This window comes from Macrobrachium rosenbergii, chromosome 2 (assembly GCF_040412425.1).
Source record: "Macrobrachium rosenbergii isolate ZJJX-2024 chromosome 2, ASM4041242v1, whole genome shotgun sequence".
Lineage (NCBI taxonomy): Eukaryota > Metazoa > Arthropoda > Malacostraca > Decapoda > Palaemonidae > Macrobrachium > Macrobrachium rosenbergii.
Genome location: NC_089742.1, coordinates 90945216 through 90959521, shown reverse-complemented (window position 1 = coordinate 90959521; position 14306 = coordinate 90945216).

The window sequence follows — 14306 nt, the reverse complement described above, 5'->3', positions numbered from 1 at the left end:
CCCTATTCATATGAAACAAGCCCGCAGAGGCAATTGACTTGAAATTTAAGTTTCCAAAGAATATGGTGTTTATTAGAAAGAAGTAACAAATACAGAAAGAAGCAATCGGTTATTAGAAAAGAAAAAATAAATTAACATATTAATCAATAAATAGATAAAAATATAAGTAAATTATTAAAATACAAGAAGAGTTGTTTTAAGGCAGCAATGCATTGCATCTTTGCTTGAACTTTTGAAGTTCCAATTGCACGACATCCTCTGTGAGGCTGTTCCACAGTTCAACGGTGTGAGGAATAAAGGACCTCTGGAACCGATGACTTCGACAGTAAGGCACATTTACTGCATATTGTTGCTGCACTTACAGCAAATCTGGTTGCTCTCTGCAGGAAAATGGGATCAGGGATCAGTTGTGAATGTGAAAGATTAAAATACAACTTATGAAAAATTGACAAACAAGCAACCATCCGTCGATGGTCCAAGTCATAACTGCTATTATTAGGAAACAAACCTACCACCATGAACCACTCTGTCTTAAGCAGACATCCACAACGGAGAACAGAATTGTAGCAAAGGAAGCACAAATGACCTAAAGCAGGTTACTTTGTTTTTATCACTCTCATAAATAGTATATGCGTCCTACAATACCCAACTTTCGTGCGGCATTTGCTGATACTTTCATTAGATGTTTCTCGAAAGTAAGATGCGAGTCAAAAGTCACGCCAAGAATAAGTGACAGCTTCAGACTCATGCAGCCGAGTCCCATCCACCTGAAGAGGAGGATGGGGGTAGAAAATCTGTATGAGATCTGCTAATCAATGGTGTTTTCGTTTTACGGGAGTTTAGCCTCATACCCCACCGACTATATCCTTCACTAATCCGCCCAGTCTTGTTTTCCAGGCCAACAGCCATATCGCCTGTATACGCTAAAATAACAGTGGACCAAGAACACTACCCTGTGAAACACCAGACACAGTATGTCTTGGTTTGGTAAAGATCCCATCAACAGCAGCTTGCTGTTGCCTACATATAAGGAAATCTTGAAGTAATCCTAAAACATGTCCACTTACGCCAAGATTCTGAAGTTTATAGATAAGGGCCTTATTATTTACGAAATCGCAAGTAGCACTAAAATCTATTTGAATTACTCTACATTCAAGGTTCTTTTGCAAATGGCATGTCAAATTTAAAAGAGCATTGCAGGTACCAATCTACTTCCTATAGACATATTGACTATCAAGAAACAATCCTTTAGATTCCACATTACTTATATAGTAGCTTAAAATTAAGTTTTTCTGCTGCTTTGGAGAGCACAGGGAGAAAAGAAATTAGCCTGTAGTTACTGCAGTCTGCAGATATGCCACGCCATGGAATAGACACTGCATTACTATGCTTGTGCTCATCAGCAAAGATACTACGTTGACATAAAAATCTATAGTGTACTAATTGGAAGAAAACACATCGGGATCGTCAGCCCTGTTATCCCTAGAGCAAAAGGCAAATTTGGTCAGAACAGGTTGAGGATGAGAAGTATCAGGGAGAGGGACATCCTCAGCTGATTGCTTAGCTTCAAAAGTTTAATGAAGCAGTTGAGCCTTTTCCGTAGGGCCAGTAACCAATCTACCATCATCTGTTAGTAGTGGTGAAATGGAAGGCGAGCCTGACCCAAAGATAGATAATGCCAATTTGGTCCACCACAGATGACGCTGAGTAATTCCTTCAGTTCCTCTTTTAAGGAATTATCATAATTTCTCTCAGCTCTATGGTCAATTCTATTCACTACTCGGTGAGACTCAAACAAAAATGGTATAATTTCCATGTGAATGATTTCGTCTCCATGTTTTGAAACTGAATTTGGTTTGTTTGTCATGGTAAGCTCTCTGCATGTATCATCAAACCATGGCTGGTCATTTGACCTAAATTTGATTATTTTTCTAGGGACATACCTTGCTAAAATAGCCATCAGCATTTCATTTAACTTTTTAGGATCTGGATCTGATATAGCATCTGAAATATTAAGTGCCTGAAAGGCTTCAATAATGCGATCCTAGTTGATTGCTTGACTCTAGATTTCAGCCAGACCGTTTTTTCAGGTGGCAGTAGGAATATGCTTATTGACAGATATGTCCATCTCAGTGGCACAATGGTTGGAAGTGCCTATACACTCGTAGACCTTGGACTTAACGATAATTGGAACATCTGTAAATATAAGGTGAAATCTATTACCAGAAATATGCGTGGGTTACAAAATCGGAGGATACACAGAACTCAAGAGCTGGCTGGCCATTTTGGTCTGTGAAATTTGAATTAAGCCACTTGCCGTGCTTTGCATTGCATTCTCCACAAATGAAGTTTCTGAATCCTGTGACTGAGCCATACTGCACCTCTCCAAGAGACAGGCATATACAGAATCGTTGATATTTGGATTGTGGTAAACAGCAAATACATAAACATTGTAGAACTTACTGAAAATCTTATAGCAAAGATAATAAATAGGTCGTCCAGACTTAGCGTATACAGCCATACCTTGTGCACGTGGGATGTTATGATGATAAATCAGGTCAGGGCCATCTAACCCTGGGATTAAAAACTCAACCTTTGGCTTATCACTAATCACAAGTGTCTCAGATGAAAACATCAAATCGTACTTATGGGAGATACTCTGGAATTCAAGAAAATTTGATCTTAAGCATCGAATGCTTGAGTTCTGTAAATACTCTGTAATTTTTCTTACAGTCATGAGTAGCAGGCCCTAAGTTCAGATCCATGTCTCCCGAAAGAATCAAAATTAGCAACATAATATTAGAAGCAAAGCCAATAAACTGACTCAAAACAACAGCAACACAGTAAAAATCAACAGAACAGCAAACAATAAAATCAGCAACAACAGTATTTACGTTATTTACAAAAATTTAAGGATGTATTTAGAAATGATAAAAAGCTAAGAAGGAAAATATTAGGTAAAGTAGAGGGCGCTTTCCTGATAATCCACCAAGCAACTTTTGCTTTCTCTTCAGCCTGTCCAACACACTTTTCAAAAAAACAGGAAAGTGAACAAAAAGAGGAAATATTCCTGATTATATCAAGGCCACGCTATAATGGCTATGGCACAGTCCAAGTTGGAGAACAAGTTTTGTATTCAGAATAACCTTCTCATGGAAGGTAAGGCCCAAGGAAGGGTTGCCTGCCAAGTCTAAAGGGTCCCTTCCACCTGCCGTTTGATTTCAGTGTCCTTCTCCTAGAAGAGCTACCTGCCACGGATAAAGGGTCTCTTTAGTTAATAAATCCACATTAGTTGTAGCGATTCCATCTGTAAAAACTCTGCCAAAAGTGAAACTCACTCAATCCACTTAAAATATATATATATATATATATATATATATATATATATATATATATATATATATATATATATATATATATATATATATATATATATAAATTGTTACTATATAGTAATTTTACTCAGTAATTTGTATTGCTACACATGTTCCTTAACCTCATACAGTATAAAAGCCAGTTTATTAAATCTATAAACAACACATTAGATGCAGAGAAATCATTAGATCCTTGAAAAGCAAATAGCTATTGCAGACATGGTTGCGCCGAGTAATAATCCAGATGAGAAATGAGGGCACTGCTGCAACTGATGATTGTATGCCATTCCAAGATACAGAAGAAGAAACGTCCTTGTTATTTGTGATCATAGACAAAATCCATTTCACGCATAATAACTTACAGTGATTTTGTTGTTGGGTAAACTGGAGGCATTATTGACGAATTCCTGCAATTCATGAAAAAGTCGCAAATAAAACCAAACGATGGAAACTGATTTAGTGAAATGTAGGCTGTCAAGCAGAGCACCGAAGGACCATTTTTGGCCATTCGGTGCTTAAGACAGCGAGAAGAGGGTTTTGGAGTGGTTGGACAGCAAATCAATAAGCCAGAAAATAAAGATGAAGTACTAGGATCTAGAGTGGAACTGGGAGAAATCTCCTCAGTTGCACTAAGAAGTAAGAGTTAGAGAGGTTGAACAGCAATATTGAAGAAAGGACGGTAAAGGGAGGTGAAGTAAAAGGCTAAAGGTGCGTGCAGCTAGAGGCAAAAAAGGGGATGCAATGCCTCCGAACAACCAATTGGGACATCATGGAAATGGGAAATCTCCAACTTGTTCTTAGTCTAATTATAACGACAGTCTTATATTTGTAACTTGGAAAATATGAAAAGATGTGCCTATATATATATATATATATATATATATATATATATATATATATATGCTGAAACGAACATATATATATATATATATATATATATATATATATATATATATATATGCATATATATACAGTATATATATGTGTGTTGGATTTTAAATCACGAAAAGGTAAAACGTGATGATTATAAAAACAGTCACAGCCATGAAGGAAAAGTGAAACAATGAGGTGCTAATTACTTTCGTCTTTTTACCAAGACATGGTCACAGCAACTAAAGATATAGGGAGACAAGGGCGTATATATATGGTGGGTATGTCCTAAGGGAATAAAAAAAAGGTTGGGAGGTCACAGAATGGTCAACTGATTAACATCGAAATCTATCTATTGGTAATCCTCTTTATTCTGTCTTTCAAATCCTTCTGGAACATGTTTTGACCCTGTAATAAACTAATGGAACGGAATAACTTATCTAAGATGCATGATTCTTAACAATTAGCATTTTATAAGCACAAAAACCTGCACACCTAATATTCCCTCCCTCTCCATTATAAATGAAGCCTCGATCAAGGCTGTCCCCCAGAACTAGTTTCTGAACAACAGTCAGGTGGGAATATTTGTCATTGCCCCTGACACAATGTTCAACACAAATGATAAGTAATTTCACTGTGCACTTCTTGTGTTGCTTTGTACTATGTAGGCTACGTCAGCACAATTATTGTTTATTGAGAAGCATGTGTGCGTGCAGAATCTGCCACATTTAAACTATGAAAATGCGTCCAAAATTTTCGTATTTATGATGATTTTAATGACCCATGTAAAATTTAGTTCGAAGTAAGATTGTGCTGGCATGGGCGTCATCTGCGTTGGGGACATATCCCCCCCGCTTTTTATTCAGGGTGGGGACAACATATCAATTGGCCCCCCTCCCCACTTTTTTCTTGACCATCAAGATATAGCTAATAAATTTGTAAACAGTACCAGACACACGGGAAAATATTTTTGGCAATTTTTAATGCCCCTATATTGTTTGGCTGTATCCAGCGGTAAGCACTTTCTTTATCGATTGCAATAATGCTTTAATCCTCGAAGGGGTGCCCACAGATGAATTGCCCCCATGCATCTCTATCCTCCACCATTACTTCTCTTCTCATCCAACTATGTTATTGTTTGCAAAATTTTCGTTTCATACATTCAGTATTGTCCCTTCTATACTTTCTCTTGTTTTTCAATTAGTACTGCCACAAACAGTACATTCTCATTCTTGTCATTCTATCTCTTTTGCTACCATCCCTGACCTTAGATATTAAAACTGTATATTGAGGATGTCACGGAAGACTTGTACCGTATTTTAGCCAATCTGTAAATTGTGGACTTGTAAACTTGTTGACTGGCTAATATTGATAAATCCATATATTCATATTTATATGGGATTAAAATACACCAAATCATGTTCTTTTCTTCAAAAAGCTTCGCTCGCCAATATTAACTGCATAATTTTCAGAATGTCCCCTCCCACTTTTAGAGACCAGATGTCGCCCCTGGCTGCGGGTCATTAGTCAATCCACAAGCCTCAGCCTTTTTGGGAATAATCATAAGTTTCTTGGTTGCCTCAACGCTCTACATGGTAAGCCTTTCAACTGAAAAAAAGACTGTGTTGTCGAGAATTTTCTTGACAACTAAGGCGAGTGATACTGCTTCTTTGCCTGATGTTCTGGGCCTGACACAAGTCTACCAAAGACACTGCACTGAACCAGCACCGGGATATGGCAGCCATACAAACACGAGGACATTTTCAAATTTTATTACAAAAATAAACTCTAGCAAGACAAATCTACCCGAGCTATGCACATTTACTTTAACTTCAAAAATGACACAACCAACTTACACATACATTAACTCAACACTGGCTATAGCTGGGTTAACAACGCTGAGGATCACGTGGTCCTCGAGAACACGTGAACTGAACTTACAGAAAAATGGGATAGCACTGTGATATTCAGTGCTTATTTTAACACTTCACAAGGTAAGCTACGCTACCAATGACCTACTAAAGTAACTTTACTCACAAGGGAAGAATTCTGGACAGTGTGTGGATCCCTTGACAATACAGAAAAACCGACTAAAATTCAACAAACTTACTTGAATCAAGACTCATACAAGTGATCGAATACTGCTCTATCTTTGGACATGCTATATGTCCTTGCAAAATGGCAGATGGCCTCGATTAGAAACGACAAAATGACTGCGCTGGACTTGGCCATTCTGCACAGATTCGGCCATCAACCGGCTTTCTGAGTCGGACACACACATGCTGTGGTTCCTGCTCATTGGATTATAGAAGAGTGGGCACAGACTGCTGCTCAGCAGTTTATATATGGCCAGTTCCAGAATGTTCCAAGATTCTAGATTTACAAAGACAACTCCCCATCTGAGTTTCTCTAATGCAAACCTCTTGTAAAATAAAAGTACAACCTACTGTGCACTTTACAGAATTCAAGAACATGTTACAAATGAAATAACATCAGTAATTTTCGAGTCAAAACCTCCACGCACCTCCACATCAGCTCAACTTGATGTGTCTTCGGCAAGTGCGATTGCAACTTTTACGAACACATATTAAAACTATTATCAAAACGACTAGATTGGGAGTTTTATGTCGGCAAGTTGGCAAAAAATCCTGCAGTAAATTTTTGTCGACATCCTCCCAGCCAGATGGATCTGACAAACAAGACAGCAAGCTTAAAGAATGACATCTGTTTGGTTCTGATTTATGGCTCAGATGCAGATTGGAAGCCTCACAATTGCAGCTAGCTCACAGTACAATCAGTATTGGACACTATTTGAACAGCAAGAATGAATAAATCTCACAACGGTGCTCCTCTCTCTCAGTAGCACGCAAACTATTAAATTATCTAACTATAATGGTCCCTGGACCTTCTCACAGTTCCATTTCGTTCCTCCTCAAGGAACGATGTTTATACACAACACTCAAAATTCTATTTTGCACTCTCAGAGCCAACATTTCATTTTCTCTTGTTGGGCGAAAGCTGTTTTCCTTTTGGGTCTACCACTCACTCTGTCAACATTCAAGTCATTCTGTTTATGGTTACTTTCATCATCCACTGTCTCTAACTCATGATCAATTAGTTCGTGATTGTCAATATTCACCGCTTACATGTTCACTATCGTTCATAGTATGATCAACACTTTGTTCAACACTTACGAGTTCATCCTCGTTAGTCACTTCATTTGACACAACATCACAGTTACTGTCTTCCTGTCGGTCTTTCACCTCTAACATGATGATGTGTTTGATCAGCACAAGACATTCTTTACCTTCACACAAAACTTTCGCTGAACGAACGATATCATCCTCTCCGGGATAGAGTTGTATAATTCTTCCAAGAGGGCAGAATTTATGACATAGGTCAATCTTTTTTATTAAGACAACGTCATCGTTTTTGAGTGGAGTCGGCGTAACAGTGCTGAAATCATGACATTGGCATAGGGACTGTAAATACTCAGTACTCCAGTGTAACCTAAAGGCATGTAGAGCGCCAACTAATTTGAAGTATTCAGCTCGAATCTTCTTGGTGGTGAAAGTATCAAGCACACCCTCGTTTGGTGTGGCAGCAGGCAGCAAATGGATAGTCCTACCTCATAGGATATGTGACAGACTGAGGACTTTATCCTTGCTGGCACCACCACAGTAAGTAAGAGGACGGTTGTTGACGACACACTCTGCCTCTTTAACTAGTGTTCTTGCTTGTTCCTCATTAAACAAGGCTCTATTGAGTGAGACTGTTAGGGCACACTTTGTAAAGTCACCACATCGGCGCCAGGATAGTGTTTCGGCGGCGCCATTAATTAAGTCTCCGCTGAGCTTGTTTTCTTTGGTGACTTCCCATTTTCTTCAAGCTCACATTAGTCACGCCTAAAACGTGCCAGGTCACGCATTTTAATCATTTTTACTTTATGTGTATTTATACAAATGTCACATTGTGTATCACATGTTTCTTCATTCACAGGCATCAAGACTGTATCCATATTGTAGCTCTGTATGTTTTGTATTGTAATTTGTACTCGTTCACTGTATATTATTGTTTATTGTTTCGACCTCAGGTCACAGTCAATTCCATTGTCTCAGCGCCCGGGGGTGTCGGGTCGCAATATAAGCTGCCTGGATCTGTAATAAAGTAGCAGTAACTTTACCTGCTCGTTCCTTTGACACCTTTTCAGTGGTGACCCCGTTTATCCGGGAGCCATTAGCGGACTCACACGGCGACTTAGTCTTGGCTCCAGGTATTTCTCCAAAACGCTCTTAGCGGCCTAAACATGTTTCTGTAACCAGCGTTTGGCTGTGCTGACTCGCCGGCGCATTTCATCAGCGTCACTAAGCGGAACCACACGGCGCCGAAAGAGCGTGTTGACGCGAAAGTACCCCACTAGTAAGGGGTCAAAGAGCGAGCATGGACGCGGATATCCCCTCCTTCATGCAGTTAAACGCGACCCGTGGACTCGGAGGTTTACCTACCTCCCATCACACCCGCGCCACTCACACCAGCGCCCGAACACATGACGGCGGTCACAGGCAACAAGACTGTATCGCGGGCCGCTCTCACCGTAATTTGCCCGTTTCGCAGGGGAACCCATCGATGTGGCTGCGCAGGGTGGAGAGCCACTTCAGAATCGCGGACCTGACGGACGAAATCCTACAGGCCGACAATGCTCAACGCCCCTTCCGAGGACGCACAGAAAACTCATCTCGCGAAAATTCTTTTGACACACCCTCACATACAGCACCACAAAAAGTTCCTCCTCGAAGCTTGCTCCTGCCCATCGCCGAAAGGCCGCCCGTGCTATCGACCTTGCCATAAACCCACGCCACGACCTCAATTCAAGAGACGGCAGGGGCATGGTCGTAGATCTCGTGTCACTACCAGACTTGGGTGGCACAAAGAAGCGGCAGGAGATAAGCTTACACGGGAAATCTACCTTCGCCAACTCCTCCCGGAGGTACGCAACCAGATCACTCACCCCTACACCATGCCTGTCGAGGACCTCATAGAGACGGCGCAACACCTCACAGACTCCGTCAAGGCTTCACAGCGGCTAAAACCGGCCACACAGCCGGTCAGCTCCGTCCAGCCTGAAGAGGACGTGAGCAGCCCGTCAACGCCATCGCCAACAGACGTCCACCAACCACAGCAGATGGTGGTCCCCGGCTTCTGTCGCTACCACAAGTGGTTCGGAAAGGACGCCCGAAACTGCCTGCCGCCCTGCTCGTTCACCCGTTCAAAAAGCGGTGGCGGGCAGCCAGCAGGACAGGCCGCCATGGCAGCCGAAGAACCCAGGGCCTCAAAAACAGTAGGTTTTACGCCCATGACACCGTCTCCGCAGGATGATGCTGGTCGACACAGGAGCCTTTAAATCGGTCTTCCCAGCATCCAGAGAGGACCGCAACCAGACACCAGACCCGCCGCTTTCCTGACGGGCCGCCAACGGAACCCCATCCTCTCCCTACGGCACCAGGCTCCTGTCGACCTCCATCCTTGGCCAGAGTTACTCCTGGGACTTCATCGTCGCGGACGTAGGAACCCCACTCCTGGGGGCCGATTTTCTGGCGCACTTCGGCCTGCTAGTCGACGGGGCGCAAGCGCCTCCTCGATACCGACTCCTGCCGGTCTCTCCCGTTAACGGCGGGACCCAGACCCACCATCAGCGCCGTCGCCCCACCAGTATGCACACCTACTGTCGGAGTTCCCTGAGGTATTTAAGCCCGAGCCGCCAAGTCCCCGGGCCCCAGCCACACGGCATATACCACCATATAGTGACTAAAGGGCCCCGACACATGCGAAGTTCCGCAGGCTTCCCCTCAGCGCCTTCAGGAGGCGAAAAAAGCATTCAAGGAGATGGAACAGATGGGCATCTGCAGGAAAGCCTCCAGTCCATGGGCCTCCCCCTCCACATGGTGCAGAAACCGGACGGCTCCTGGAGACCCTGCGGCGACTACAGGCGGCTCAACATTGCAACAGAGCCCGACCACTACCCTCTGCCCCAACATGCAAGACCTCACGGCCTCCTTTCACGGGGCCAAAATATTCACTAAATTGGACCTTCTTAAATCTTATTTCCAGGTACCTGTTGCGCCAGAGGACATACCAAAGACAGCCATCATCACGCCCTTCGGGTCCTATGTGTTCGCCTTCTCCACCTTCGGGCTGAGGAACGCCGCCACCTTCCAGCGGCTCATGGACAGCATCCTGGGGACCTAAAATTCTGCGTCTGCTACGCCGACGACATTCTCATATTTTCCAGGTCTCACAGCGAACACCAGAGACACATCAAAGCAGTCCTCCAGCGCCTCCAAGAGAACGGCCTCGTCGTCCGTTTCGACAAGTGTACCTTCGGCGTCCAGAAAGCAGAATTCCTGGGTCACGAGGTGTCTCCGACAGGCGTCCGCCCTCTTACATCGAAAGTGGCAGCCGTAGCCAAGTTCCCGACACCCACCTCCATCAAGGCCGTCCAGGAGTTCCTTGGGATGGTAAACTTCTACAGGCGGTTCATCCCCGGGATCGCACACCACGGCCCCTGACGGAAGTCCTAAAAGGTCAACCGAAGTCCCTGTCTTGGGGACCCAGCCAGCAGCAGGCCCTTTTCCTGACGAAGGCCGCCCTCACCAAGGCAACCGCCTTGGCACACCAGGATCCCAAGGCTCCCCTCCAGCTGACGACAGACGCCAGTAACGTCGCCTGCGGTGCTGTTCTGGAGCAAATCATCAACGGCGCCCCCCAGCCCATCGCCTTCTTCAGCAAGAAGTTCAGTCCCGCAGAGACCCGCTACAGCACCTTCGACAGGGAACTCTGCGCGATGTACCGCGCAGTTCGGCACTTCAAGTTCCTCCTGGAGGGGACGCCCTTCACAATCTTCACAGACCACCAGCCACTGGTTCACGCCTTCACGAAGCAGGGGACGATGGTCTTCCAGACAGCAGCGCCACCTCTCAGCCATAGCCGAATTTACCTGTTCCGTCAGGTACCTCCCGCCAAGAAAAATCCTGTAGCAGACGCCCTCTCAGAGTCGAGTTGAACGCAGTGCAGCTTGGTGTAGATTACCAGGACCTTGCCAGAGAACAGGCCGCTGACCCAGAAACCCCAGCATACCGCACCGCCATCACATCCTCAAGTGGCGGACGTGACCCTCGCCCCGGAGGCCCCAGCCTGCTCTGTGACATCAGCACAGGCCAGCCCGCCCTTGGTTCCAGCCTCACGCCGCCAGGTATTCGACATAATTCACGGCCTCTCACACCCCTCCGGCAGGACCACGGCCAAACTGCTTTCAAAAGTTCGTCTGGCACGGGTGCAAAAAGGACGCCACGGCCTGGGCAAAACAGTGCCTGCAGTGCCAGACCAGTAAAGTGGGTCGTCACACGCAGTCGGGGGTAGGCGAGTTCCCACAGCCAGGGCGCCGCCGCCACATCCACATCGACGTCGTCGGGCCCTTCCCCATCAGGCGGATCCAGATACCTCCTGACGGTGGTAGACCGTTCGACGAGGTGGCCCGGCCACACCCATGCAAGAAGCCACCGCCAGCGCGTGCGCCGAGGCCCTGCTCTCCAGTTGGGTTAGCCGCTTCGGCGTCCCGGACCACATCACAACCGACAGGGGCCCCACTTTCCTCTCCGAGTTGTGGTCTGCCCTGGCTCAACTGCTGGGAACCACGCACCACACCACCACAGCGTACAACCCAGCGGCCAACGGCCTGGTCGAACGGTTCCACAGGTCCCTAAAGTCATCCCTCATGGCCCGCTGCACCGCTGAGGACTGGAAACATCAGCTGCCGTGGGTCCTCCTCGGGTTGAGGACCGCTCCCAGAGCCGACGGCACCCCATCCGCAGCTGAACAAACCTATGGGGAACCCCTCGTGGTGCCGGGAGAGCTCGTGACGGATGAACGCCACTCCCCATCACTGCAGAGGCTCCGCGACGTGGCGGCAAGTTCGCCCCTTGCATGCGCGCCATACATCGACAAAGCAACCACCTTCATGCCGCCACAGCTGTCATCCGCCACCCACGTCTTCGTCAGAGTCGACGCCGTCCGTCCACCACTAACTAAGCCCTACAGGGGACCCTTCCGCGTGCTGGAACGGAACAGCAAGGCGTTCCAGCTGGCACTCCCAGGCAAGGACAACTGGGTTTCATAGACCGGTTAAAGCCCGCCTTCCTGTCGGAGAGTCCCGGCAGCGACGCAGCACCCCTTCCGCCCAACCGCACTCCAGCATGCCCTCACCCCGCAGGCGCCGCCGCCCCAGGAAGGACCGCCCAACCAGCAGCCTCACAGGCGGGAGGCCCCTCCGTTATCTTCAAGGAGCCGCGGCACCCTTCAGAGTCCCAGCAGATACAGGGATTAGTCAGACGCGCGTCCCTCGTCTTGGGGGGGAGTATTTGTAAAGTCACCACATCGGCGCCAGGATAGTGTTTCGGCGGCGCCATTAATTAAGTCTCCGCTGAGCTTGTTTTCTTTGGTGACTTCCCATTTTCTTCAAGCTCAATTAGTCACGCCTAAAACGTGCCAGGTCACGCATTTTAATCATTTTTACTTTATGCGTATTTATACAAATGTCACACATTGTGTATCACATGTTTCTTCATTCACAGGCATCAAGACTGTATCCATATTGTAGCTCTGTATGTTTTGTATTGTAATTTGTACTCGTTCACTGTATATTATTGTTTATTGTTTCGACCTCAGGTCACAGTCAATTCCATTGTCTCTCGCGGGCGGCGCCAGTCGGCCGCTATATAAGCTGCCTGGATCTCTAATAAAGTAGCAGTAACTTTTACCTGCTCGTTTCTTTGACACCTTACAACTTCGTCACCCTGATTAGGCGTTCAAACATTCCGCCCTTCCAAGGCGAATGTGGAGTCTAGGAGTTCCAGCGTATTCCTCTTCCTCTTAAATACGACTTAGTTACGTCCTTGTCACATAGATCAGCTAACAAGTTGCTTGCAGTCTTGAAGGTTGCATGATTGTCAGAGTATATAACAGATGGGTCGCCATGGCAGCAGAAAATCTACGAAGGCACAGGATGAAGGTGTCAGTGCTGAGATTCGTACCAGATCCAGGTAAATGGCACGAGAGCCGAGACAAGTGATTAGGAGGATGTAGGCACGACCCTCCCGAAAGTTGATTGGACCTGCATGACTGAGTCCTACGTGGTGAAATGGTATTGTCAGAGTCACACGAGGGCTCAATAGCTGAGGTTGAGGAGGTTGCAACAGTGGAGCTCTGAGCGTCCTGTTACACTCTAAACAGATTATAACTAGCACTCTCACTGCTAGTATCCAACACTGTTGTCTGAAAATTGAGATAACTGTATTGACACCACAGTGCAGATTTGTGTTATGAATATGCTTAAGGTATAGCACTACAAGCTTTCCCTTAGGGGGCAACAAGATCAAGTCATTCTTGGTGGTACTAGATTGTTTCAATCTATATCTGGAATATATTACGTTATTAATAAATACTGAATTTAATTGTTGTGCAAAACTGACTATTTCATGAGAAGTTTCTCCACCCTTTCTCTATATATCTACAGTTGGCCAATGATGGCGTTGCTCTACACAAAGTAACTTTGTTAATGGATCATCTCCAATCTTCATGAATTTACAAACATGTTGAATGATATTGTAGAGAGAGGTGTAGTTGGATATACTCTCCCAAAAGTGAAGTAACGGAGCAGGAGGTGCTGGCTGAAGTTCTCTCTGCAACTCTCGTAGTGCAGACATTACTACTGATGAAGATGCATCGTCTCGTGGGTCATCAGTAGCTGCTATGGGTCCGGGGATGTGTAACATGCAATTGTTTGAGGTCTCCCCCACAGGACAGTACATCAGCTGGATTCTCCTTGGTTGAGACATACTGCAACTTGAATCCACACTCCTGTAGGATAAAGGATGCCTCCCATGCCCTATTGGCTATGAAAGTACTTTTGTTTTTCAATCTTGCTACCCACCCATGCAATTGCCACTTTACTATCTCCCTAGATTGTTACTTTACTGAATTTAAAGGTCTGACTGAGATACTTGGCTA